Here is a 27,595-nt window from a genome sequence, read left to right on the forward strand (position 1 = left end):
TAAGAGTTGTAATGTACAGATAAGAGTTGTGTGTTGTAATGTACAGGTAAGAGTTGTAATGTGCAGGTAAGAGTTGTGTGTTGTAATGTACAGGTAAGAGTTGTAATGTACAGATAAGAGTTGTGTGTTGTAATGTACAGGTAAGAGTTGTTATGTACGGGTAAGAGTTGTGTGTTGTAATGTACAGGTAAGAGTTGTTATGTACGGGTAAGAGTTGTGTGTTGTAATGTACAGGTAAGAGTTGTTATGTACAGGTAAGAGTTGTTATCCACAGGTAAGAGTTGTAATGTACAGATAAGAGTTGTGTGTTGTAATGTACAGGTAAGAGTTGTTATGTACGGGTAAGAGTTGTGTGTTGTAATGTACAGGTAAGAGTTGTTATGTACAGGTAAGAGTTGTAATGTACAGGTAAGAGTTGTTATGTACAGGTAAGTGTTGTAATGTACAGGTAAGAGTTGTAATGTACAGGTAAGAGTTGTAATGTACAGGTAAGAGTTGTGTGTTGTAATGTACAGGTAAGAGTTGTTATGTACAGGTAAGAGTTGTGTGTTGTAATGTACAGATAAGAGTTGTGTGTTGTAATGTACAGGTAAGAGTTGTGTGTTGTAATGTACAGGTAAGAGTTGTGTGTTGTAATGTACAGATAAGAGTTGTGTGTTGTAATGTACAGGTAAGAGTTGTGTGTTGTAATGTACAGATAAGAGTTGTATGTTGTAATGTACAGGTAGGAGTTGTGTGTTGTAATGTACAGATAAGAGTTGTGTGTTGTAATGTACAGGTAAGAGTTGTTATGTACAGGTAAGAGTTGTGTGTTGTAATGTACAGGTAAGAGTTGTAATGTACAGGTAAGAGTTGTTATGTACAGGTAGGAGTTGTGTGTTGTAATGTACAGATAAGAGTCGTGTGTTGTAATGTACAGGTAAGAGTTGTAATGTACAGATAAGAGTTGTGTGTTGTAATGTACAGGTAAGAGTTGTGTGTTGTAATGTACAGGTAAGAGTTGTAATGTACAGATAAGAGTTGTGTGTTGTAATGTACAGGTAAGAGTTGTGTGTTGTAATGTACAGGTAAGAGTTGTGTGTTGTAATGTACAGGTAATAGTTGTGTGTTGTAATGTACAGGTAAGAGTTGTGTGTTGTAATGTACAGGTAAGAGTTGTAATGTACAGGTAAGAGTTGTGTGTTGTAATGTACAGGTAAGAGTTGTAATTTACAGATAAGAGTTGTGTGTTGTAATGTACAGGTAAGAGTTGTGTGTTGTAATGTACAGGTAAGAGTTGTGTGTTGTAATGTACAGGTAAGAGTTGTGTGTTGTAATGTACAGGTAAGAGTTGTGTGTTGTAATGTACAGGTAAGAGTTGTGTGTTGTAATGTACAGGTAAGAGTTGTGTGTTGTAATGTACAGGTAAGAGTTGTAATGTACAGATAAGTGTTGTGTGTTGTAATGTACAGGTAAGAGTTGTAATGTACAGGTAAGAGTTGTGTGTTGTAATGTACAGGTAAGAGTTGTTATGTACAGGTAAAAGTTGTAATGTACAGATAAGTGTTGTGTGTTGTAATGTACAGGTAAGAGTTGTAATGTACAGATAAGTGTTGTGTGTTGTAATGTACAGGTAAGAGTTGTAATGTACAGATAAGAGTTGTGTGTTGTAATGTACAGGTAAGAGTTTTTATGCACAGGTAAGAGTTTTAATTTACAGGTAAGAGTTGTTATGTACAGGTAAGAGTTGTGTGTTGTAATGTACAGGTAAGAGTTGTGTGTTGTAATGTACAGGTAAGAGTTGTGTGATGTAATGTACAGGTAAGAGTTGTAATGTACAGATAAGTGTTGTGTGTTGTAATGTACAGGTAAGAGTTGTAATGTACAGATAAGAGTTGTGTGTTGTAATGTACAGGTAAGAGTTGTAATGTACAGATAAGAGTTGTGTGTTGTAATGTACAGGTAAGAGTTGTAATGTACAGGTAAGAGTTGTTATGTACGGGTAAGAGTTGTGTGTTGTAATGTACAGGTAAGAGTTGTTATGTACAGGTAAGAGTTGTGTGTTGTAATGTACAGGTAAGAGTTGTAATGTACAGATAAGAGTTGTGTGTTGTAATGTAAAGGTAAGAGTTGTGTGTTGTAATGTACAGGTAAGAGTTGTAATGTACAGATAAGAGTTGTGTGTTGTAATGTACAGATAAGTGTTGTGTGTTGTAATGTACAGGTAAGAGTTGTAATGTACAGATAAGAGTTGTGTGTTGTAATGTACAGGTAAGAGTTGTAATGTACAGGTAAGAGTTGTGTGTTGTAATGTACAGGTAAGAGTTGTGTGTTGTAATGTACAGGTAAGAGTTGTTATGTACAGGTAAGAGTTGTGTGTTGTAATGTACAGGTAAGAGTTGTAATGTACAGGTAAGAGTTGTGTGTTGTTATGTACAGGTAAGAGTTGTGTGTTGTAATGTACAGGTAAGAGTTGTGTGTTGTAATGTACAGGTAAGAGTTGTAATGTACAGGTAAGAGTTGTTTGTTGTTATGTACAGGTAAGAGTTGTGTGTTGTAATGTACAGGTAAGAGTTGTGTGTTGTAATGTACAGGTAAGAGTTGTGTGTTGTTATGTACAGGTAAGAGTTGTAATGTACAGGTAGGAGTTGTGTGATGTAATGTACAGGTAAGAGTTGTAATGTACAGGTAAGAGTTGTGTGTTGTAATGTACAGGTAAGAGTTGTAATGTACAGGTAAGAGTTGTGTGTTGTAATATACAGGTAAGAGTTGTGTGCTGTAATGTACAGGTAAGAGTTGTGTGTTGTAATGTACAGGTAAGAGTTGTGTGTTGTAATGTACAGGTAAGAGTTGTGTGCTGTAATGTACAGGTAAGAGTTGTGTGTTGTAATGTACAGGTAAGAGTTGTGTGTTGTAATGTACAGGTAAGAGTTGTGTGCTGTAATGTACAGGTAAGAGTTGTGTGTTGTAATGTACAGGTAAGAGTTGTGTGCTGTAATGTACAGGTAAGAGTTGTGTGTTGTAATGTACAGATAAGAGTTGTGTGATGTAATGTACAGGTAAGAGTTGTTATGTACAGGTAAGAGTTGTAATGTACAGATAAGAGTTGTTATGCACAGGTAAGAGTTGTGTGTTGTAATGTAAAGGTAAGAGTTGTTATGTACAGGTAAGAGTTGTAATGTACAGATAAGAGTTGTTATGCACAGGTAAGAGTTGTGTGTTGTTATGTACAGGTAAGAGTTGTAATGTACAGGTAAGATTTGTGTGTTGTAATGTACAGGTAAGAGTTTTTATGTACAGGTAAGAGTTTTAATGTACAGGTAAGAGTTGTGTGTTGTAATGTACAGGTAAGAGTTGAGTGTTGTAATGTACAGGTAAGAGTTGTAATGTACAGGTAAGAGTTGTGTGTTGTAATGTACAGGTAAGAGTTGTTATGTACAGGTAAGAGTTGTAATGTACAGGTAAGAGTTGTTATGTACAGGTAGGAGTTGTGTGTTGTAATGTACAGGTAAGAGTTGTGTGTTGTAATGTACAGATAAGAGTTGTGTGTTGTAATGTACAGGTAAGAGTTGTAATGTACAGATAAGAGTTGTGTGTTGTAATGTACAGGTAAGAGTTGTGTGTTGTAATGTACAGGTAAGAGTTGTAATGTACAGATAAGAGTTGTGTGTTGTAATGTACAGATAAGAGTTTTAATGTACAGGTAAGAGTTGTGTGTTGTAATGTACAGGTAAGAGTTGTGTGTTGTAATGTACAGGTAAGAGTTGTAATTTACAGGTAAGAGTTGTGTGTTGTAATGTACAGGTAAGAGTTGTGTGTTGTAATGTACAGGTAAGAGTTTTTATGTACAGGTAAGAGTTTTAATGTACAGGTAAGAGTTGTTATGTACAGGTAAGAGTTGTGTGTTGTAATGTACAGGTAAGAGTTGTAATGTACAGGTAAGAGTTTTAATGTACAGGTAAGAGTTGTTATGTACAGGTAAGAGTTGTGTGTTGTAATGTACAGGTAAGAGTTGTGTGTTGTAATGTACAGGTAAGAGTTGTAATGTACAGATAAGTGTTGTGTGTTGTAATGTACAGGTAAGAGTTGTAATGTACAGGTAAGAGTTGTGTGTTGTAATGTACAGGTAAGAGTTGTTATGTACAGGTAAAAGTTGTAATGTACAGATAAGTGTTGTGTGTTGTAATGTACAGGTAAGAGTTGTAATGTACAGATAAGTGTTGTGTGTTGTAATGTACAGGTAAGAGTTGTAATGTACAGATAAGAGTTGTGTGTTGTAATGTACAGGTAAGAGTTTTTATGTACAGGTAAGAGTTTTAATGTACAGGTAAGAGTTGTTATGTACAGGTAAGAGTTGTGTGTTGTAATGTACAGGTAAGAGTTGTGTGTTGTAATGTACAGGTAAGAGTTGTGTGTTGTAATGTACAGGTAAGAGTTGTAATATACAGATAAGTGTTGTGTGTTGTAATGTACAGGTAAGAGTTGTAATGTACAGATAAGAGTTGTGTGTTGTAATGTACAGGTAAGAGTTGTAATGTACAGATAAGAGTTGTGTGTTGTAATGTACAGGTAAGAGTTGTAATGTACAGGTAAGAGTTGTTATGTACGGGTAAGAGTTGTGTGTTGTAATGTACAGGTAAGAGTTGTTATGTACAGGTAAGAGTTGTGTGTTGTAATGTACAGGTAAGAGTTGTAATGTACAGGTAAGAGTTGTTATGTACGGGTAAGAGTTGTGTGTTGTAATGTACTGGTAAGAGTTGTTATGTACGGGTAAGAGTTGTGTGTTGTAATGTACAGGTAAGAGTTGTAATGTACAGGTAAGAGTTGTGTGTTGTTATGTACAGGTAAGAGTTGTGTGTTGTAATGTACAGGTAAGAGTTGTGTGTTGTAATGTACAGGTAAGAGTTGTAATGTACAGGTAAGAGTTGTTTGTTGTTATGTACAGGTAAGAGTTGTGTGTTGTAATGTACAGGTAAGAGTTGTGTGTTGTAATGTACAGGTAAGAGTTGTGTGTTGTTATGTACAGGTAAGAGTTGTAATGTACAGATTAGAGTTGTGTGATGTAATGTACAGGTAAGAGTTGTAATGTACAGGTAAGAGTTGTGTGTTGTAATGTACAGGTAAGAGTTGTAATGTACAGGTAAGAGTTGTGTGTTGTAATATACAGGTAAGAGTTGTGTGTTGTAATGTACAGGTAAGAGTTGTGTGTTGTAATGTACAGGTAAGAGTTGTGTGCTGTAATGTACAGGTAAGAGTTGTGTGTTGTAATGTACAGGTAAGAGTTGTGTGTTGTAATGTACAGGTAAGAGTTGTGTGCTGTAATGTACAGGTAAGAGTTGTGTGTTGTAATGTACAGGTAAGAGTTGTGTGCTGTAATGTACAGGTAAGAGTTGTGTGTTGTAATGTACAGATAAGAGTTGTGTGATGTAATGTACAGGTAAGAGTTGTTATGTACAGGTAAGAGTTGTAATGTACAGATAAGAGTTGTTATGCACAGGTAAGAGTTGTGTGTTGTTATGTACAGGTAAGAGTTGTAATGTACAGGTAAGATTTGTGTGTTGTAATGTACAGGTAAGAGTTTTTATGTACAGGTAAGAGTTTTAATGTACAGGTAAGAGTTGTGTGTTGTAATGTACAGGTAAGAGTTGAGTGTTGTAATGTACAGGTAAGAGTTGAGTGTTGTAATGTACAGGTAAGAGTTGTGTGTTGTAATGTACAGGTAAGAGTTGTTATGTACAGGTAAGAGTTGTTATGTACAGGTAGGAGTTGTGTGTTGTAATGTACAGGTAAGAGTTGTGTGTTGTAATGTACAGATAAGAGTTGTGTGTTGTAATGTACAGGTAAGAGTTGTAATGTACAGATAAGAGTTGTGTGTTGTAATGTACAGGTAAGAGTTTTTATGTACAGGTAAGAGTTTTAATGTACAGGTAAGAGTTGTTATGTACAGGTAAGAGTTGTGTGTTGTAATGTACAGGTAAGAGTTGTAATGTACAGATAAGAGTTGTGTGTTGTAATGTACAGGTAAGAGTTGTTATGTACAGGTAAGAGTTGTGTGTTGTAATGTACAGGTAAGAGTTGTAATGTACAGGTAAGAGTTGTTATGTACGGGTAAGAGTTGTGTGTTGTAATGTACAGGTAAGAGTTGTAATGTACAGATAAGAGTTGTGTGTTGTAATGTACAGGTAAGAGTTGTAATGTACAGGTAAGAGTTGTTATGTACGGGTAAGAGTTGTGTGTTGTAATGTACAGGTAAGAGTTGTTATGTACAGGTAAAAGTTGTAATGTACAGATAAGTGTTGTGTGTTGTAATGCACAGGTAAGAGTTGTAATGTACAGATAAGTGTTGTGTGTTGTAATGTACAGGTAAGAGTTTGTATGTACAGGTAAGAGTTTTAATGTACAGGTAAGAGTTGTTATGTACAGATAAGTGTTGTGTGTTGTAATGTACAGGTAAGAGTTGTAATGTACAGATAAGAGTTGTGTGTTGTAATGTACAGGTAAGAGTTGTAATGTACAGGTAAGAGTTGTTATGTACGGGTAAGAGTTGTGTGTTGTAATGTACAGGTAAGAGTTGTTATGTTCAGGTAAGAGTTGTGTGTTGTAATGTACAGGTAAGAGTTGTGTGTTGTAATGTACAGGTAAGAGTTTTAATGTACAGGTAAGAGTTGTGTGTTGTAATGTACAGGTAAGAGTTGTAATGTACAGATAAGAGTTGTGTGTTGTAATGTACAGGTAAGAGTTGTGTGTTGTAATGTACAGGTAAGAGTTGTAATGTACAGATAAGAGTTGTGTGTTGTAATGTACAGATAAGAGTTGTGTGTTGTAATGTACAGGTAAGAGTTGTAATGTACAGGTAAGAGTTGTGTGTTGTAATGTACAGATAAGAATTGTGTGTTGTAATGTACAGGTAAGAGTTGTGTGTTGTAATTTACAGGTAAGAGTTGTGTGTTGTAATGTACAGGTAAGATTTGTAATGTACAGGTAAGAGTTGTGTGTTGTAATGTACAGGTAAGAGTTGTGTGTGGTAATGTACAGGTAAGAGTTGTGTGTGGTAATTAGGCATGTGCCGATATCAATTTTTCATGTTGCGATTAATTGATGAAGTTTTATCACGATATACGGTATTATCACGATATTGAAATACGCTGCAAAAAAAAGTGTTGCCATAGCATAACAGCTTTAAGAACTATTTTTGTAAGAACAAAAATTACTGAATATTTAAATACAATAATGCACCAAAAATATATACAGCTCTGGAAAAAAAAATTAAGAGACCCCTCTTGAGAAATCAATGTTAAGTGGTCTCTTGATTTTTTTCAGAGCTGTAAAAGTACAATTTTCAAGCAGATTAAAGTGCAAAAGAATTAGGCTATAAAGAACAACAGGTAGGCTTACAAATTACAATAAGGTCTCATTAGTTTATGCATTAACTAAGATTGAGCAATAGCTACATTTGCTACAGAAAGTATAATGTTTTTGTTAATGTTAGTTAAGAAATACTGATCATTGTTAGTTTTATCTTAGGTCCATTAAAAAAAGTTATTTTGATTTTGATTTTAATGTTATTAAAAAGTAACTAAGAAATTAACATAGAATGATTAATTCTTTATAAGTATTTTTCATTGTCAGTTTGGTAATAATAAATTAACATGTTAACTAATGAAGTCGTATCTCAAAGTTATACTGAACAATAACAAATAATTAGAACAGTTCTAATTATTAGGGTGTGTTGTAGTCCAGATTAAAACATAAAAATGTTTAAATTTGAAAATAAATAGCCTATTAAGTCTTTAAGTATTAAGTATTTGGTGCTGTGATGCACAACATTGAGATTACAAAAACGAATGGCTGTTTTAAAAACTACACTCGTTTTTTTGTTTGTTTGCTGGTTTCCGGGGTAACCGGCTGCATTCTGCAGTTCATCAGCGCTCTCTGCTGTCACTGAGCGGCACTTCAGCAGCGCGTCTCCACCGGTTCAGTCATGTGCAAACACACGTTGGGCTTGTTTATATCTGAGCACGTGTCCCTTTGACGCAGAATACAGCGGTGTTGAGCATTTATACGGTTGATGGGCAAAGTATTTTTGAGTGCATTATGAAAAAATTATAAATTGTTAATAAATTATTATTCACAATATTTTAAAGTGCCCACGATAACAATATCGTGCATATCCGTTATCGTGATAAATCGCATTATCGAAAATCGGCACATGTCTAGTGGTAATGTACAGGTAAGAGTTGTAATGTACAGATAAGAGTTGTGTGTTGTAATGCACAGGTAAGAGTTGTAATGTACAGGTAAGTGTTGTAATGTACACATAAGAGTTGTAATGTACAGGTAAGAGTTGTAATGTACAGATAAGAGTTGTGTGTTGTAATGCACAGGTAAGAGTTGTAATGTACAGGTAAGTGTTGTAATGTACACATAAGAGTTGTAATGTACAGGTAAGTGTTGTTATGTACAGGTAAGAGTTGTGTGTTGTAATGTACACGTAAGAGTTGTAATGTACAGGTAAGAGTTGTGTGTTGTAATGTACAGGTAAGAGTTGTGTGTTGTAATGTACAGGTAAAAGTTGTGTGTTGTAATGTACAGGTAAGAGTTGTGTGTTGTAATGTACACGTAAGAGTTGTTATGTACAGGTAAGAGTTGTGTGCTGTAATGTACAGGTAAGAGTTGTGTGTTGTAATGTACAGGTAAGAGTTGTGTGTTGTAATGTACAGGTAAGAGTTGTGTGCTGTAATGTACAGGTAGGAGTTGTGTGTTGTAATGTACAGGTAAGAGTTGTGTGCTGTAATGTACAGGTAGGAGTTGTGTGTTGTAATGTACAGGTAAGAGTTGTGTGCTGTAATGTACAGGTAAGAGTTGTGTGTTGTAATGTACAGGTAAGAGTTGTGTGTTGTAATGTACAGGTAAGAGTTGTGTGCTGTAATGTACAGGTAAGAGTTGTGTGTTGTAATGTACAGGTAAGAGTTGTGTGCTGTAATGTACAGGTAAGAGTTGTGTGTTGTAATGTACAGGTAAGAGTTGTGTGTTGTAATGTACAGGTAAGAGTTTTTATGTACAGGTAAGAGTTTTAATGTACAGGTAAGAGTTGTTATGTACAGGTAAGAGTTGTGTGTTGTAATGTACAGGTAAGAGTTGTAATGTACAGATAAGAGTTGTGTGTTGTAATGTACAGGTAAGAGTTGTAATGTACAGGTAAGAGTTGTTATGTACGGGTAAGAGTTGTGTGTTGTAATGTACAGGTAAGAGTTGTTATGTACAGGTAAGAGTTGTGTGTTGTAATGTACAGGTAAGAGTTGTAATGTACAGGTAAGAGTTGTTATGTACAGGTAAAAGTTGTAATGTACAGATAAGTGTTGTGTGTTGTAATGCACAGGTAAGAGTTGTAATGTACAGATAAGTGTTGTGTGTTGTAATGTACAGGTAAGAGTTGTAATGTACAGATAAGAGTTGTGTGTTGTAATGTACAGGTAAGAGTTTTAATGTACAGGTAAGAGTTGTTATGTACAGGTAAGAGTTGTTATGTACAGGTAAGAGTTGTGTGTTGTAATGTACAGGTAAGAGTTGTTATGTACAGGTAAGAGTTGTTATGTACAGGTAAGAGTTGTGTGTTGTAATGTACAGGTAAGAGTTGTTATGTACAGGTAAGAGTTGTAATGTACAGGTAAGAGTTGTAATGTACAGATAAGAGTTGTGTGTTGTAATGTACAGGTAAGAGTTGTAATGTACAGGTAAGAGTTGTTATGTACGGGTAAGAGTTGTGTGTTGTAATGTACAGGTAAGAGTTGTGTGTTGTAATGTACAGGTAAGAGTTTTAATGTACAGGTAAGAGTTGTGTGTTGTAATGTACAGGTAAGAGTTGTGTGTTGTAATGTACAGGTAAGAGTTGTGTGTTGTAATGTACAGGTAAGAGTTTTAATGTACAGGTAAGAGTTGTGTGTTGTAATGTACAGGTAAGAGTTGTAATGTACAGGTAAGAGTTGTGTGTTGTAATGTACAGATAAGAGTTGTGTGTTGTAATGTACAGGTAAGAGTTGTGTGTTGTAATTTACAGGTAAGAGTTGTGTGTTGTAATGTACAGGTAAGATTTGTAATGTACAGGTAAGAGTTGTGTGTGGTAATTAGGCATGTGCCGATATCAATTTTTCATGTTTCGATTAATTGATGAAGTTTTATCACGATGTACGGTATTATCACGATATTGAAATACGCTGCAAAAAAAAGTGTTGCCATAGCATAACAGCTTTAAGAACTATTTTTGTAAGAACAAAAATTACTGAATATTTAAATACAATAATGCACCAAAAATATATACAGCTCTGGAAAAAAAAATTAAGAGACCCCTCTTGAGAAATCAATGTTAAGTGGTCTCTTGATTTTTTTCAGAGCTGTAAAAGTACAATTTTCAAGCAGATTAAAGTGCAAAAGAATTAGGCTATAAAGAACAACAGGTAGGCTTACAAATTACAATAAGGTCTCATTAGTTTATGCATTAACTAAGATTGAGCAATAGCTACATTTGCTACAGAAAGTATAATGTTTTTGTTAATGTTAGTTAAGAAATACTGATCATTGTTAGTTTTATCTTAGGTCCATTAAAAAAAGTTATTTTGATTTTGATTTTAATGTTATTAAAAAGTAACTAAGAAATTAACATAGAATGATTAATTCTTTATAAGTATTTTTCATTGTCAGTTTGGTAATAATAAATTAACATGTTAACTAATGAAGTCGTATCTCAAAGTTATACTGAACAATAACAAATAATTAGAACAGTTCTAATTATTAGGGTGTGTTGTTTCCAGATTAAAACATAAAAATGTTTAAATTTGAAAATAAATAGCCTATTAAGTCTTTAAGTATTAAGTATTTGGTGCTGTGATGCACAACATTGAGATTACAAAAACGAATGGCTGTTTTAAAAACTACACTCGTTTTTTTGTTTGTTTGCTGGTTTCCGGGGTAACCGGCTGCATTCTGCAGTTCATCAGCGCTCTCTGCTGTCACTGAGCGGCACTTCAGCAGCGCGTCTCCACCGGTTCAGTCATGTGCAAACACACGTTGGGCTTGTTTATATCTGAGCACGTGTCCCTTTGACGCAGAATACAGCGGTGTTGAGCATTTATACGGTTGATGGGCAAAGTATTTTTGAGTGCATTATGAAAAAATTATAAATTGTTAATAAATTATTATTCACAATATTTTAAAGTGCCCACGATAACAATATCGTGCATATCCGTTATCGTGATAAATCGCATTATCGAAAATCGGCACATGTCTAGTGGTAATGTACAGGTAAGAGTTGTAATGTACAGATAAGAGTTGTGTGTTGTAATGCACAGGTAAGAGTTGTAATGTACAGGTAAGTGTTGTAATGTACACATAAGAGTTGTAATGTACAGGTAAGAGTTGTAATGTACAGATAAGAGTTGTGTGTTGTAATGCACAGGTAAGAGTTGTAATGTACAGGTAAGTGTTGTAATGTACACATAAGAGTTGTAATGTACAGGTAAGTGTTGTTATGTACAGGTAAGAGTTGTGTGTTGTAATGTACACGTAAGAGTTGTAATGTACAGGTAAGAGTTGTGTGTTGTAATGTACAGGTAAGAGTTGTGTGTTGTAATATACAGGTAAGAGTTGTTATGTACAGGTAAGAGTTGTGTGCTGTAATGTACAGGTAAGAGTTGTGTGTTGTAATGTACAGGTAAGAGTTGTGTGTTGTAATGTACAGATAAGAGTTGTGTGCTGTAATGTACAGGTAAGAGTTGTGTGTTGTAATGTACAGGTAAGAGTTGTGTGCTGTAATGTACAGGTAAGAGTTGTGTGCTGTAATGTACAGGTAAGAGTTGTGTGTTGTAATGTACAGGTAAGAGTTGTGTGCTGTAATGTACAGGTAAGAGTTGTGTGTTGTAATGTACAGGTAAGAGTTGTGTGTTGTAATGTACAGGTAAGAGTTGTGTGCTGTAATGTACAGGTAAGAGTTGTGTGTTGTAATGTACAGGTAAGAGTTGTGTGTTGTAATGTTCAGGTAAGAGTTGTAATGTACAGGTAAGAGTTGTGTGTTGTAATGTACAGGTAAGAGTTGTGTGTTGTAATGTACAGGTAAGAGTTGTTATGTACAGATAAGAGTTGTGTGATGTAATGTACAGGTAAGAGTTGTGTGATGTAATGTACAGGTAAGAGTTGTTATGTACAGGCAGTGTTAATTTTGACCGCAAATTCAGATTTAGTCTTAGTCTTAGTCTTTTGAATAACACACCATTTAGTCTTAGTCCCATTTTAGTCATCTGAAATCTTTTAGTCTTAGTCTAGTTTTAGTCGACTAAATATCATAAGAGTTTTAGTCTTAGTCTCACGGGTCGGTTTGTATAACGTTTTAGGTTCACGGTTTCAGTACGGTTCGGTATTTGCTATGTTCACAGAATAAAGGATTATTAAAAATAAAGAAGATAAGAGCAAATAACTTAAATACAAGCAGTAGCACAAATAAATTCTATTGAGCAAAGATACTGATAAAATGAACAATGCATTTCCTGTTTTTCAGGTAGGTCTAACGTTAGTTTTAGGTAGAGAAATAGAATAAATAATCAGATGTAAAATAACTACTTATTTAACTATTTAAATGAAAGATTAATCCTTATTAAACTTACACAAGCTATTCAATCAAGAGCAGTGAGTCCTCATATTTTCTTTGACATTAAAGGTTGCTGCCCCTTTAAGACAGGGGTATGCGTCGTCTTTCTAAACTGTATAAAGTTCACTTAAGGCATATTCAGACTATGTCTGCTTGGATACTTAACAAGATGGACATGTTGACATACTTTTTGTATGAGTTTGTCCGTTTAAGGCGAAATGACTGGACAAACGGCAGCACTCGCGTGCATTGAACACAGTTTACAAAGAGAAACCGTTTTGCCAGTTTTTCTTTTATTATCGTTGTTGTAGTGTAGCCTATCACTGAGGAGCCAGCACGTGTATCCATCGACAGAAACATACATAAAGCATTATTTTCAAGTTACAACCCATATCAAAGATGCGTCATCATCAGATGTAAGATGGACCGCGGTGCAAGTGCGTTTTACACGCACGCTGGTCAGAAACGCAGGTCTAATCAATACAGGTCAGACGTGGTTTTCTTTAGCTTCTATTTTATTCCAAGTTTAGCAGCTAGCGGAAACACGGTGGTTTATCTGATAAAATAAACTTGGCGTGCGTGCTTTGGCATGTAACTCATGTGCCTCTGACATTTCTGTTCTGTCTTTTCTGTGTAACTGCTGCTGCATTTGTTTAGCTGTTGCGCTTGCATTTGTCGCGGCTTTTTTAAATGGCTCTCGGCTGCTTCTGCATAGATCAACCTACCCTCAAAGATTCGCTCTGATTGGATTTCTGCCCAACACGGCCCACAAAAAGAGTACTTATGATTGGATCTCTTCTCCATTCGTACCTCCCATATATTTTCGTCTCATTTTTATTCGTTGACTAAAGTGCCAGTTATATTTCGTCACGTTCTTCGTCATCATATCTGACTTTTTATTTCGTTTTTATTTAGTTTTCGTCCGTGAAAAAGGTTAGTTGACGAATATTTTTCGTCATAGTCTTCGTCAACGAAATTAACACTGTGTACAGGTAAGAGTTGTAATGTACAGATAAGAGTTGTTATGCACAGGTAAGAGTTGTGTGTTGTAATGTACAGGTAAGAGTTGTGTGTTGTAATGTACAGGTAAGAGTTGTAATGTACAGATAAGTGTTGTGTGTTGTAATGTACAGGTAAGAGTTTTAATGTACAGGTAAGAGTTGTGTGTTGTAATGTACAGGTAAGAGTTGTGTGTTGTAATGTACAGGTAAGAGTTGTAATGTACAGATAAGTGTTGTGTGTTGTAATGTACAGGTAAGAGTTGTAATGTACAGGTAAGAGTTGTTATGTACAGGTAAGAGTTGTGTGTTGTAATGTACAGGTAAGAGTTGTAATGTACAGGTAAGGGTTGTGTGTTGTAATGTACAGGTAAGAGTTGTAATGTACAGGTAAGAGTTGTTATGTACAGGTAAGAGTTGTGTGTTGTAATGTACAGGTAAGAGTTGTAATGTACAGATAAGAGTTGTGTGTTGTTATGTACAGGTAAGAGTTGTTATGTACAGGTAAGAGTTGTAATGTACAGGTAAGAGTTGTGTGTTGTAATGTACAGGTAAGAGTTGTAATGTACAGGTAAGAGTTGTAATGTACAGGTAAGACTTGTGTGTTGTAATGTACAGGTAAGAGTTGTAATGTACAGGTAAGAGTTGTAATGTACAGGTAAGAGTTGTGTGTTGTAATGTACAGGTAAGAGTTGTAATGCACAGGTAAGAGTTGTTATGTACAGGTAGGAGTTGTGTGTTGTAATGTACAGGTAAGAGTTGTGTGTTGTAATGTACAGGTAAGAGTTGTGTGTTGTAATGTACAGGTAAGAGTTGTAATGTACAGATAAGAGTTGTGTGTTGTAATGTACAGGTAAGAGTTGTGTGTTGTAATGTACAGGTAAGAGTTGTAATGTACAGATAAGAGTTGTGTGTTGTAATGTACAGGTAAGAGTTGTGTGTTGTAATGTACAGGTAAGAGTTTTAATGTACAGGTAAGAGTTGTGTGTTGTAATGTACAGGTAAGAGTTGTAATGTACAGGTAAGAGTTGTGTGTTGTAATGTACAGGTAAGAGTTGTAATGTACAGGTAAGAGTTGTAATTTACAGATAAGAGTTGTGTGTTGTAATGTACAGGTAAGAGTTGTGTGTTGTAATGTACAGGTAAGAGTTGTGTGTTGTAATGTACAGGTAAGAGTTGTAATGTACAGATAAGTGTTGTGTGTTGTAATGTACAGGTAAGAGTTGTGTGTTGTAATGTACAGGTAAGAGTTTTTATGTACAGGTAAGAGTTTTAATGTACAGGTAAGAGTTGTTATGTACAGGTAAGAGTTGTGTGTTGTAATGTACAGGTAAGAGTTGTAATGTACAGATAAGTGTTGTGTGTTGTAATGTACAGGTAAGAGTTGTAATGTACAGATAAGAGTTGTGTGTTGTAATGTACAGGTAAGAGTTGTAATGTACAGGTAAGAGTTGTTATGTACGGGTAAGAGTTGTAATGTACAGGTAAGAGTTGTAATGTACAGGTAAGAGTTGTAATGTACAGGTAAGAGTTGTAATGTACAGGTAAGAGTTGTTATGTACAGGTAAGAGTTGTAATGTACAGATAAGTGTTGTGTGTTGTAATGTACAGGTAAGAGTTGTAATGTACAGATAAGTGTTGTGTGTTGTAATGTACAGGTAAGAGTTGTAATGTACAGATAAGAGTTGTGTGTTGTAATGTACAGGTAAGAGTTGTAATGTACAGATAAGAGTTGTGTGTTGTAATGTACAGGTAAGAGTTGTAATGTACAGGTAAGAGTTGTGTGTTGTAATGTACAGGTAAGAGTTGTAATGTACAGGTAAGAGTTGTGTGTTGTAATGTACAGGTAAGAGTTGTAATGTACAGGTAAGGGTTGTGTGTTGTAATGTACAGGTAAGAGTTGTTATGTACAGGTAAGAGTTGTGTGTTGTAATGTACAGATAAGTGTTGTGTGTTGTAATGTACAGGTAAGAGTTGTAATGTACAGATAAGAGTTGTGTGTTGTAATGTACAGGTAAGAGTTGTTATGTACAGGTAAGAGTTGTAATGTACAGGTAAGAGTTGTTATGTACAGGTAAGAGTTGTTATGCACAGGTAAGAGTTGTTATGTACAGGTAAGAGTTGTTATGTACGGGTAAGAGTTGTGTGTTGTAATGTACAGGTAAGAGTTGTGTGTTGTAATGTACAGGTAAGAGTTGTGTGTTGTAATGTACAGGTAAGAGTGGTTATGCACAGGTAAGAGTTGTGTGTTGTAATGTAAAGGTAAGAGTTGTAATGTACAGATAAGAGTTGTGTGTTGTAATGTACAGGTAAGAGTTGTTATGTACAGATAAGAGTTGTGTGTTGTAATGTACAGGTAAGAGTTGTTATGCACAGGTAAGAGTTGTGTGTTGTAATGTACAGGTAAGAGTTGTTATGCACAGATAAGAGTTGTGTGTTGTAATGTAAAGGTAAGAGTTGTTATGCACAGGTAAGAGTTGTGTGTTGTAATGTAAAGGTAAGAGTTGTAATGTACAGGTAAGAGTTGTGTGTTGTAATGTACAGATAAGAGTTTTAATCTACAGGTAAGAGTTGTAATGTACAGGTAAGTTGTGTGTTGTAATGTACAGGTAAGAGTTGTATTGTACAGATAAGTGTTGTGTGTTGTAATGTACAGGTAAGAGTTGTAATGTACAGGTAAGAGTTGTGTGTTGTAATGTACAGGTAAGAGTTGTGTGTTGTAATGTACAGATTAGAGTTGTATGTTGTAATGTTCAGGTAAGAGTTGTAATGTACAGGTAAGGGTTGTGTGTTGTAATGTACAGGTAAGAGTTGTGTGTTGTAATGTACAGGTAAGAGTTGTAATGTACAGATAAGAGTTGTGTGTTGTAATGTACAGGTAAGAGTTGTAATGTACAGGTAAGAGTTGTGTGTTGTAATGTACAGGTAAGAGTTGTAATGTACAGATAAGAGTTGTATGTTGTAATGTACAGGTAAGAGTTGTAATGTACAGATAAGAGTTGTGTGTTGTAATGTACAGGTAAGAGTTGTAATGTGCAGGTAAGAGTTGTGTGTTGTAATGTACAGGTAAGAGTTGTAATGTACAGATAAGAGTTGTGTGTTGTAATGTACAGGTAAGAGTTGTAATGTGCAGATAAGTGTTGTGTGTTGTAATGTACAGGTAAGAGTTGTAATGTACAGATAAGAGTTGTGTGTTGTAATGTACAGGTAAGAGTTGTAATGTACAGGTAAGAGTTGTTATGTACGGGTAAGAGTTGTGTGTTGTAATGTACAGGTAAGAGTTGTAATGTACAGATAAGAGTTGTGTGTTGTAATGTACAGGTAAGAGTTGTAATGTACAGGTAAGAGTTGTGTGTTGTAATGTACAGGTAAGAGTTGTAATGTACAGGTAAGAGTTGTGTGTTGTAATGTACAGGTAAGAGTTGTAATGTACAGGTAAGAGTTGTGTGTTGTAATGTACAGGTAAGAGTTGTTATGTACAGGTAAGAGTTGTGTGTTGTAATGTACAGGTAAGAGTTGTGTGTTGTAATGTACAGGTAACAGTTGTGTGTTGTAATGTACAGGTAAGAGTTGTAATGTACAGATAAGAGTTGTGTGTTGTAATGTACAGGTAAGAGTTGTAATGTACAGATAAGTGTTGTGTGTTGTAATGTACAGGTAAGAGTTGTAATGTACAGATAAGTGTTGTGTGTTGTAATGTACAGGTAAGAGTTGTAATGTACAGGTAAGAGTTGTGTGTTGTAATGTACAGGTAACAGTTGTGTGTTGTAATGTACAGGTAAGAGTTGTAATGTACAGATAAGTGTTGTGTGTTGTAATGTACAGGTAAGAGTTGTTATGTACAGGTAAGAGTTGTTATGTACGGGTAAGAGTTGTGTGTTGTAATGTACAGGTAAGAGTTGTTATGTACAGGTAAGAGTTGTTATGCACAGGTAAGAGTTGTGTGTTGTAATGTAAAGGTAAGAGTTGTAATGTACAGGTAAGAGTTGTGTGTTGTAATGTACAGATAAGAGTTTTAATCTACAGGTAAGAGTTGTAATGTACAGTTAAGAGTTGTGTGTTGTAATGTACAGGTAAGAATTGTAATGTACAGATAAGTGTTGTGTGTTGTAATGTACAGGTAAGAGTTGTAATGTACAGGTAAGTGTTATGTCCAGGTAAGAGTTGTAATGTACAGGTAAGAGTTGTGTGTTGTTATGTCCAGGTAAGAGTTTTCATGTACAGGTAAGAGTTGTAATGTACAGATAAGAGTTCTGTGTTGTTATGTACAGGTAAGAGTTGTTATGTACAGATAAGAGTTGTGTGTTGTTATGTACAGGTAAGAGTTGTAATGTACAGATAAGAGTTGTAATGTGCAGGTAAGAGTTGTGTGTTGTAATGTAAAGGTAAGAGTTGTGTGTTGTAATGTGCAGGTAAGAGTTGTAATGTACAGGTAAGAGTTGTGTGTTGTAATGTACAGGTAAGAGTTGTAATGTACAGATAAGAGTTGTGTGTTGTAATGTACAGATAAGAGTTTTAATGTACAGATAAGAGTTGTGTGTTGTAATGTACAGATAAGAGTTGTAATGTACAGATAAGAGTTGTGTGTTGTAATGTACAGATAAGAGTTGTAATGTACAGATAAGAGTTGTGTGTTGTAATGTACAGGTAAGAGTTGTAATGTACAGGTAAGAGTTGTGTGTTGTAATGTACAGGTAAGAGTTGTGTGTTGTAATGTACAGGTAAGAGTTGTAATGTACAGATAAGTGTTGTGTGTTGTAATGTACAGGTAAGAGTTGTAATGTACAGATAAGAGTTGTGTGTTGTAATGTACAGGTAAGAGTTGTAATGTACAGGTAAGAGTTGTTATGTACAGGTAAAAGTTGTAATGTACAGGTAAGAGTTGTAATGTACAGGTAAGAGTTGTGTGTTGTAATGTACAGGTAAGAGTTGTGTGTTGTAATGTACAGGTAAGAGTTGTTATGTACAGGTAAGAGTTGTGTGTTGTAATGTAAAGGTAAGAGTTGTGTGTTGTAATGTACAGGTAAGAGTTGTAATGTACAGGTAAGAGTTGTAATGTACAGGTAAGAGTTGTGTGTTTTAATGTACAGGTAAGAGTTGTGTGTTGTAATGTACAGGTAAGAGTTGTAATGTACAGGTAAGAGTTGTGTGTTGTAATGTACAGGTAAGAGATGTGTGTTTTAATGTACAGGTAAGAGTTGTAATGTACAGATAAGTGTTGTGTGTTGTAATGTACAGGTAAGAGTTGTAATGTACAGATAAGAGTTGTGTGTTGTAATGTACAGGTAAGAGTTGTTATGTACAGGTAAAAGTTGTAATGTACAGGTAAGAGTTGTAATGTACAGGTAAGAGTTGTTATGTACAGGTAAGAGTTGTTATGTACGGGTAAGAGTTGTGTGTTGTAATGTACAGGTAAGAGTTGTTATGTACAGGTAAGAGTTGTTATGCACAGATAAGAGTTGTGTGTTGTAATGTAAAGGTAAGAGTTGTGTGTTGTAATGTACAGGTAAGAGTTGTAATGTACAGGTAAGAGTTGTAATGTACAGGTAAGAGTTGTGTGTTGTAATGTACAGGTAAGAGTTGTAATGTACAGGTAAGAGTTGTTATGTACAGATACAAGTTGTGTGTTGTAATGTACAGGTAAGAGTTGTGTGTTGTAATGTACAGGTAAGAGTTGTGTGTTGTAATGTAAAGGTAAGAGTTGTGTGTTGTAATGTACAGGTAAGAGTTGTGTGTTGTAATGTACAGGTAAGAGTTGTGTGTTGTAATGTACAGGTAAGAGTTGTTATGTACAGATACAAGTTGTGTGTTGTAATGTACAGGTAAGAGTTGTGTGTTGTAATGTACAGGTAAGAGTTGTGTGTTGTAATGTACAGGTAAGAGTTGTGTGTTGTAATGTAAAGGTAAGAGTTGTATTGTACAGGTAAGAGTTGTGTGTTGTAATGTACAGGTAAGAGTTGTGTGTTGTAATGTAAAGGTAAGAGTTGTGTGTTGTAATGTACAGGTAAGAGTTGTGTGTGGTAATGTACAGGTAAGAGTTGTGTGTGGTAATTAGGCATGTGCCGATATCAATTTTTTATGTTGCGATTAATTGATGAAGTTTTATCACGATATGCGGTATTATCACGATATTGAAATACGCTGCAAAAAAAAGTGTTGCCATAGCATAACAGCTTTAAGAACTATTTTTGTAAGAACAAAAATTACTGAATATTTAAATACAATAATGCACCAAAAATATATACAGCTCTGGAAAAAAAAATTAAGAGACCCCTCTTGAGAAATCAATGTTAAGTGGTCTCTTGATTTTTTTCAGAGCTGTAAAAGTACAATTTTCAAGCAGATTAAAGTGCAAAAGAATTAGGCTATAAAGAACAACAGGTAGGCTTACAAATTACAATAAGGTCTCATTAGTTTATGCATTAACTAAGATTGAGCAATAGCTACATTTGCTACAGAAAGTATAATGTTTTTGTTAATGTTAGTTAAGAAATACTGATCATTGTTAGTTTTATCTTAGGTCCATTAAAAAAGTTATTTTGATTTTGATTTTAATGTTATTAAAAAGTAACTAAGAAATTAACATAGAATGATTAATTCTAATTAATTTAAATTTGAAAATAAATAGCCTATTAAGTCTTTAAGTATTAAGTATTTGGTGCTGTGATGCACAACATTGAGATTACAAAAACGAATGGCTGTTTTAAAAACTACACTCGTTTTTTTGTTTGTTTGCTGGTTTCCGGGGTAACCGGCTGCATTCTGCAGTTCATCAGCGCTCTCTGCTGTCACTGAGCGGCACTTCAGCAGCGCGTCTCCACCGGTTCAGTCATGTGCAAACACACGTTGGGCTTGTTTATATCTGAGCACGTGTCCCTTTGACGCAGAATACAGCGGTGTTGAGCATTTATACGGTTGATGGGCAAAGTATTTTTGAGTGCATTATGAAAAAATTATAAATTGTTAATAAATTATTATTCACGATATTTTAAAGTGCCCACGATAACAATATCGTGCATATCAGTTATCGTGATAAATCGCATTATCGAAAATCGGCACATGTCTAGTGGTAATGTACAGGTAAGAGTTGTAATGTACAGATAAGAGTTGTGTGTTGTAATGCACAGGTAAGAGTTGTAATGTACAGGTAAGTGTTGTAATGTACACATAAGAGTTGTAATGTACAGGTAAGAGTTGTAATGTACAGATAAGAGTTGTGTGTTGTAATGCACAGGTAAGAGTTGTAATGTACAGGTAAGTGTTGTAATGTACACATAAGAGTTGTAATGTACAGGTAAGTGTTGTTATGTACAGGTAAGAGTTGTGTGTTGTAATGTACAGGTAAGAGTTGTGTGTTGTAATGTACAGGTAAGAGTTGTAATGTGCAGGTAAGAGTTGTGTGTTGTAATGTACAGGTAAGAGTTGTAATGTACAGGTAAGAGTTGTAATGTACAGGTAAGAGTTGTTATGTACAGATACAAGTTGTGTGTTGTAATGTACAGGTAAGAGTTGTGTGTTGTAATGTACAGGTAAGAGTTGTGTGTTGTAATGTACAGGTAAGAGTTGTGTGTTGTAATGTACAGGTAAGAGTTGTGTGTTGTAATGTACAGATAAGAGTTGTGTGTTGTAATGTACAGGTAAGAGTTGTAATGTACAGGTAAGAGTTGTAATGTACAGGTAAGAGTTGTTATGTACAGATACAAGTTGTGTGTTGTAATGTACAGGTAAGAGTTGTGTGTTGTAATGTACAGGTAAGAGTTGTGTGTTGTAATGTAAAGGTAAGAGTTGTGTGTTGTAATGTACAGGTAAGAGTTGTGTGTTGTAATGTACAGGTAAGAGTTGTGTGTTGTAATGTAAAGGTAAGAGTTGTGTGTTGTAATGTACAGGTAAGAGTTGTGTGTGGTAATTAGGCATGTGCCGATATCAATTTTTCATGTTGCGATTAATTGATGAAGTTTTTTCACGATATACGGTATTATCACGATATTGAAATACGCTGCAAAAAAAGTGTTGCCATAGCATAACAGCTTTAAGAACTATTTTTGTAAGAACAAAAATTACTGAATATTTAAATACAATAATGCACCAAAAATATATACAGCTCTGGAAAAAAAATTAAGAGACCCCTCTTGAGAAATCAATGTTAAGTGGTCTCTTGATTTTTTTCAGAGCTGTAAAAGTACAATTTTCAAGCAGATTAAAGTGCAAAAGAATTAGGCTATAAAGAACAACAGGTAGGCTTACAAATTACAATAAGGTCTCATTAGTTTATGCATTAACTAAGATTGAGCAATAGCTACATTTGCTACAGAAAGTATAATGTTTTTGTTAATGTTAGTTAAGAAATACTGATCATTGTTAGTTTTATCTTAGGTCCATTAAAAAAGTTATTTTGATTTTGATTTTAATGTTATTAAAAAGTAACTAAGAAATTAACATAGAATGATTAATTCTTTATAAGTATTTTTCATTGTCAGTTTGGTAATAATGAATTAACATGTTAACTAATGAAGTCGTATCTCAAAGTTATACTGAACAATAACAAATAATTAGAACAGTTCTAATTATTAGGGTATGTTGTTTCCAGATTAAAACATAAAAATGTTTAAATTTGAAAATAAATAGCCTATTAAGTCTTTAAGTATTAAGTATTTGGTGCTGTGATGCACAACATTGAGATTACAAAAACGAATGGCTGTTTTAAAAACTACACTCGTTTTTTTGTTTGTTTGCTGGTTTCCGGGGTAACCGGCTGCATTCTGCAGTTCATCAGCGCTCTCTGCTGTCACTGAGCGGCACTTCAGCAGCGCGTCTCCACCGGTTCAGTCATGTGCAAACACACGTTGGGCTTGTTTATATCTGAGCACGTGTCCCTTTGACGCAGAATACAGCGGTGTTGAGCATTTATACGGTTGATGGGCAAAGTATTTTTGAGTGCATTATGAAAAAATTATAAATTGTTAATAAATTATTATTCACGATATTTTAAAGTGCCCACGATAACAATATCGTGCATATTCGTTATCGTGATAAATCGCATTATCGAAAATCGGCACATGTCTAGTGGTAATGTACAGGTAAGAGTTGTAATGTACAGATAAGAGTTGTGTGTTGTAATGCACAGGTAAGAGTTGTAATGTACAGGTAAGAGTTGTAATGTACAGATAAGAGTTGTGTGTTGTAATGTACAGGTAAGAGTTGTTATGTACAGGTAAGAGTTGTAATGTACTGGTAAGAGTTGTTATGTACAGGTAAGAGTTGTGTGTTGTAATGTACACGTAAGAGTTGTAATGTACAGGTAAGAGTTGTGTGTTGTAATGTACAGGTAAGAGTTGTAATGTACAGGTAAGAGTTGTAATGTACTGGTAAGAGTTGTAATGTACAGGTAAGAGTTGTAATGTACAGGTAAGAGTTGTAATGTACTGGTAAGAGTTGTAATGTACAGGTAAGAGTTGTAATGTACAGGTAAGAGTTGTGTGTTGTAATGTACACGTAAGAGTTGTAATGTACAGGTAAGAGTTGTGTGTTGTAATGTACAGGTAAGAGTTGTGTGTTGTAATGTACAGGTAAGAGTTGTAATGTACAGGTAAGAGTTGTGTGTTGTAATTAGGGATGGGTACCGAAAACCGGTATTAATAGGGCACCGGGGCTGAATTTTGAAAGACCGTTGTATCGATAAGCTCGGACGTTATCGGTTCTGCTGTCGGTACTTTTGAAAATACACGTGACACGAGAGAGAGAGAGAGAGAGAGAGAGAGAGAGAGAGAGAGAGAGAGAGAGAGAGAGAGAGAGAGAGAGAGAGAGAGCTCCGCAAACGACATCCGAGGACAGAACCAAACATTCAAACATAGCCTGGTTACACTTTAGATCTGTGATAGTCTGCTTTTATTTTAGATTTTGTCTTCCAAAGATTATAATAATAATATTTATGTCTAGCCCAACTTAATTCCCTTTGCAGCAGTAGCCTACGCTGTCATTTCTCCATAAAACTCAAACATAATGACAGAATCAGCACGATCAGTTAATGTTGTAAAATACAGTCTAGCCACTGTTGGTAAATTGTGGGATGCGTTTAATAATAAAAAGAGCGATTAAATGCACAAAAATGTGCGCAAAAGATTGTTCCCAAGTCGACGCGCGCGCTCCGAAACAGCCGCAACAAGACGAGCAAATTACACTTTCGGTTTCACACTCGCGTCTAAACGATCAAATGTACACAAACATCTGTGTCAAAATGACCAGCTTGGAGAGTCTCTTAAACACAACACAGTTTGTGTCTAAAATGGACGTCGTTATTATGGATATAGTCGGGAGAAAGTGTAGTGCATCTGCCTATTATCAGTCGCCTATAGATGCACATCTGTCTTAAAGAGGCAGCGGTGTAAATACACATGCTGAAGAATTACTGCGAATTAAACAACCAAATGCAAAGAGAAAATCACTCACAGCTCTTGAATTAATAACTTCAGCTTTAATAAGCATTAATTTATTCTATCCATGATAAACTATGCAGTGTTATTTTACATTTGATTACTAGAATTCTTCCTGAAATGAAAGCACTGTGTAGGCTGTGTATTTTTGTTAATTGTGTGTGTGTGTATATATATATATATATATATACACACACACATTTCAAAAAGTACCGATAAGAATACCGTTAAAGTACCGGACCGATAAGCAGTATCGGTAAGAGTAGTAATACCGTTAAAACCTTAACGATACCCATCCCTAGTTGTAATGTACAGGTAAGAGTTGTAATGTACAGGTAAATGTTGTAATGTACAGGTAAGAGTTGTTATGTACAGGTAAGGATTGTAATGTACAGGTAAGAGTTGTTATGTACAGGTAAGAGTTGTTATGTACAGGTAAGGATTGTAATGTACAGGTAAGAGTTGTTATGTACAGGTAAGAGTTGTAATGTACAGGTAAGGATTGTAATGTACAGGTAAGAGTTGTTATGTACAGGTAAGAGTTGTTATGTACAGGTAAGGATTGTAATGTACAGGTAAGAGTTGTTATGTACAGGTAAGGGTTGTAATGTACAGGTAAGAGTTGTTATGTACAGGTAAGAGTTGTTATGTACAGGTAAGTGTTGTTATGTACAGGTAAGTGTTGTAATGTACAGGTAAGAGTTGTTATGTACAGGTAAGGATTGTAATGTACAGGTAAGAGTTGTTATGTACAGGTAAGAGTTGTAATGTACAGGTAAGAGTTGTTATGTACAGGTAAGGGTTGTAATGTACAGGTAAGAGTTGTTATGTACAAGTAAGGGTTGTAATGTACAGGTAAGAGTTGTTATGTACAGGTAAGTGTTGTTATGTACAGGTAAGAGTTGTTATGTACAAGTAAGGGTTGTAATGTACAGGTAAGAGTTGTTATGTACAGGTAAGTGTTGTTATGTACAGGTAAGTGTTGTAATGTACAGGTAAGAGTTGTTATGTACAGGTAAGAGTTGTTATGTACAGGTAAGAGTTGTTATGTACAGGTAAGTGTTGTTATGTACAGGTAAGTGTTGTAATGTACAGGTAAGTGTTGTAATGTACAGGTAAGAGTTGTTATGTACAGGTAAGTGTTGTAATGTACTGGTAAGAGTTGTTATGTATAGATAAGAGTTGTGTGTTGTAATGTACAGGTAAGATTTGTATTGTACAGGTAAGAGTTGTGTGTGGTAATGTACAGGTAAGAGTCGTGTGTTGTAATGTACAGATAAGAGTTGTAATGTACAGGTAAGTGTTGTAATGTACAGGTAAGAGTTGTAATGTACAGATTAGAGTTGTAATGTACAGATAAGAGTTGTAATGTACAGATAAGAGTTGTAATGTGCCGGTAAGAGTTGTGTGTTGTAATGTACAGGTAACAATTGTAATGTACAGGTAAGAGTTGTAATGTTCTGGTAAGAGTTGTAATGTACAGGTAAGAGTTGTAATGTACAGATAAGATTTGTTAGTTTTAATGTACAGGTAAGAGTTGTAATGTACAGGTAAATGTTGTAATGTACAGAAGAGTTGTTATGTACAGGTAAGAGTTGTAATGTACAGGTAAGAGCTGTTATGTACAGGTAAGAGTTGTAATTTACAGATAAGAGTTGTGTGTTGTAATGTACAGGTAAGAGCTGTTATGTACAGGTAAGAGTTGTAATTTACAGAAAAGAGTTGTGTGTTGTAATGTACAGGTAAGAGTTGTAATGTAAAGATAAGAGTTGTGTGTTGTAATGTACAGGTAAGAGCTGTTATGTACAGGTAAGAGTTGTAATTTACAGATAAGAGTTGTGTGTTGTAATGTACAGGTAAGAGCTGTTATGTACAGGTAAGAGTTGTAATTTACAGAAAAGAGTTGTGTGTTGTAATGTACAGGTAAGTGTTGTAATGTACAGGTAAGAGTTGTAATGTAAAGATAAGAGTTGTGTGTTGTAATGTACACGTAAGAGTTGTAATGTACAGGTAAGAGTTGTTATGTACAGGTAAGAGTTGTGTGTTGTAATGTACAGGTAAGAGTTGTTATGTACAGGTAAGTGTTGTAATGTACAGGTAAGAGTTGTAATGTAAAGATAAGAGTTGTGTGTTGTAATGTACAGGTAAGAGTTGTGTGTTGTAATGTACAGGTAAGATTTGTATTGTACAGGTAAGAGTTGTGTGTTTTAATGTACAGGTAAGAGTTGTGTGTGGTAATGTACAGGTAAGAGTTGTGTGTTGTAATGTACAGATAAGAGTTGTAATGTACAGGTAAGAGTTGTAATGTACAGGTAAGAGTTGTAATGTACAGGTAAGTGTTGTAATGTACAGGTAAGAGTTGTAATGTACAGATTAGAGTTGTAATGTACAGGTAAGAGTTGTAATGTACAGATAAGAGTTGTGTGTTGTAATGTACAGGTAAGAGTTGTAATGTACAGATAAGAGTTGTAATGTACAGGTAAGGCTTGTAATGTTCAGATAAGAGTTGTGTGTTGTAATGTACAGGTAAGAGTTGTGTGTTGTAATGTACAGGTAAGAGTTGTAATGTTCTGGTAAGAGTTGTAATGTACAGGTAAGAGTTGTAATGTTCTGGTAAGAGTTGTAATGTACAGATAAGAGTTGTGTGTTGTAATGTACAGGTAAGAGTTGTAATGTACAGGTAAGTGTTGTAATGTACAGGTAAGAGTTGTTATGTACAGGTAAGTGTTGTAATGTACAGGTAAGAGTTGTGTGTTGTAAGGTACAGGTAAGAGTTGTAATGTACAGGTAAGAGTTGTGTGTTGTAAGGTACAGGTAAGAGTTGTAATGTACAGGTAAGAGTTGTGTGTTATGTACACGTAAGAGTTGTAATGTACAGGTAAGAGTTGTGTGTTGTAATGTACAGGTAAGAGTTGTGTGTTGTAATGTACAGGTAAGAGTTGTGTGTTGTAATGTACAGGTAAGAGTTGTGTGTTGTAATGTACAGGTAAGAGTTGTGTGTTGTAATGTACAGGTAAGATTTGTATTGTACAGGTAAGAGTTGTGTTTTGTAATGTACAGGTAAGAGTTGTGTGTTGTTATGTACAGGTAAGATTTGTAATGTACAGGTAAGAGTTGTTATATACAGGTAAATATTGTAATGTACTGGTAAGAGTTGTGTGTTGAATTGTACAGGTAAGAGTTGTAATGTACAGATGAGAGTTTTAATGTACAGATAAGATTTTTGTGTTGTAATGTACAGGTAAGAGTTGTGTGTTGTAATGTACTGGTAAGAGTTGTTATGTAAAGGTAAGATTTGTGTGTTGTAATGTACAGGTAAGAGTTGTAATGTGCAGGTAAGAGTTGTAATGTTCTGGTAAAAGTTGTAATGTACAGGTAAGAGTTATAATGTTCTGGTAATAGTTGTAATGTTCTGGTAAGAGTTGTAATGTACAGGTAAGAATTGTAATGTACAGGTAAGAGTTGTAATGTTCTGGTAAGAGTTGTAATGTACAGGTAAGAGTTGTTATGTACAGGTAAGTGTTGTAATGTACAGGTAAGAGCTGTTATGT

General features: G+C 35.0%; 1 protein-coding gene and 1 long non-coding RNA gene across 3 annotated transcripts in view; one reads left to right on the forward strand and one right to left on the reverse strand.

Annotated features, from left to right (window-relative positions):
• LOC137065141 (immunoglobulin superfamily containing leucine-rich repeat protein 2-like) overlaps window positions 1–27,595 on the reverse strand; it is a 148,531-nt gene that overhangs the window by 26,212 nt on the left and 94,724 nt on the right. The gene's annotated exons all lie outside the window — the stretch shown is intronic.
• LOC137065346 (uncharacterized) lies at window positions 33–27,391 on the forward strand. The gene is made up of 3 exons (XR_010901626.1): window positions 33–66; window positions 516–589; window positions 27,360–27,391. It is a non-coding gene; the product is annotated as an uncharacterized lncRNA (long non-coding RNA).

This window comes from Pseudorasbora parva, chromosome 25 (assembly GCF_024679245.1).
Source record: "Pseudorasbora parva isolate DD20220531a chromosome 25, ASM2467924v1, whole genome shotgun sequence".
In the NCBI taxonomy this organism is placed as follows: Eukaryota; Metazoa; Chordata; class Actinopteri; order Cypriniformes; family Gobionidae; genus Pseudorasbora; species Pseudorasbora parva.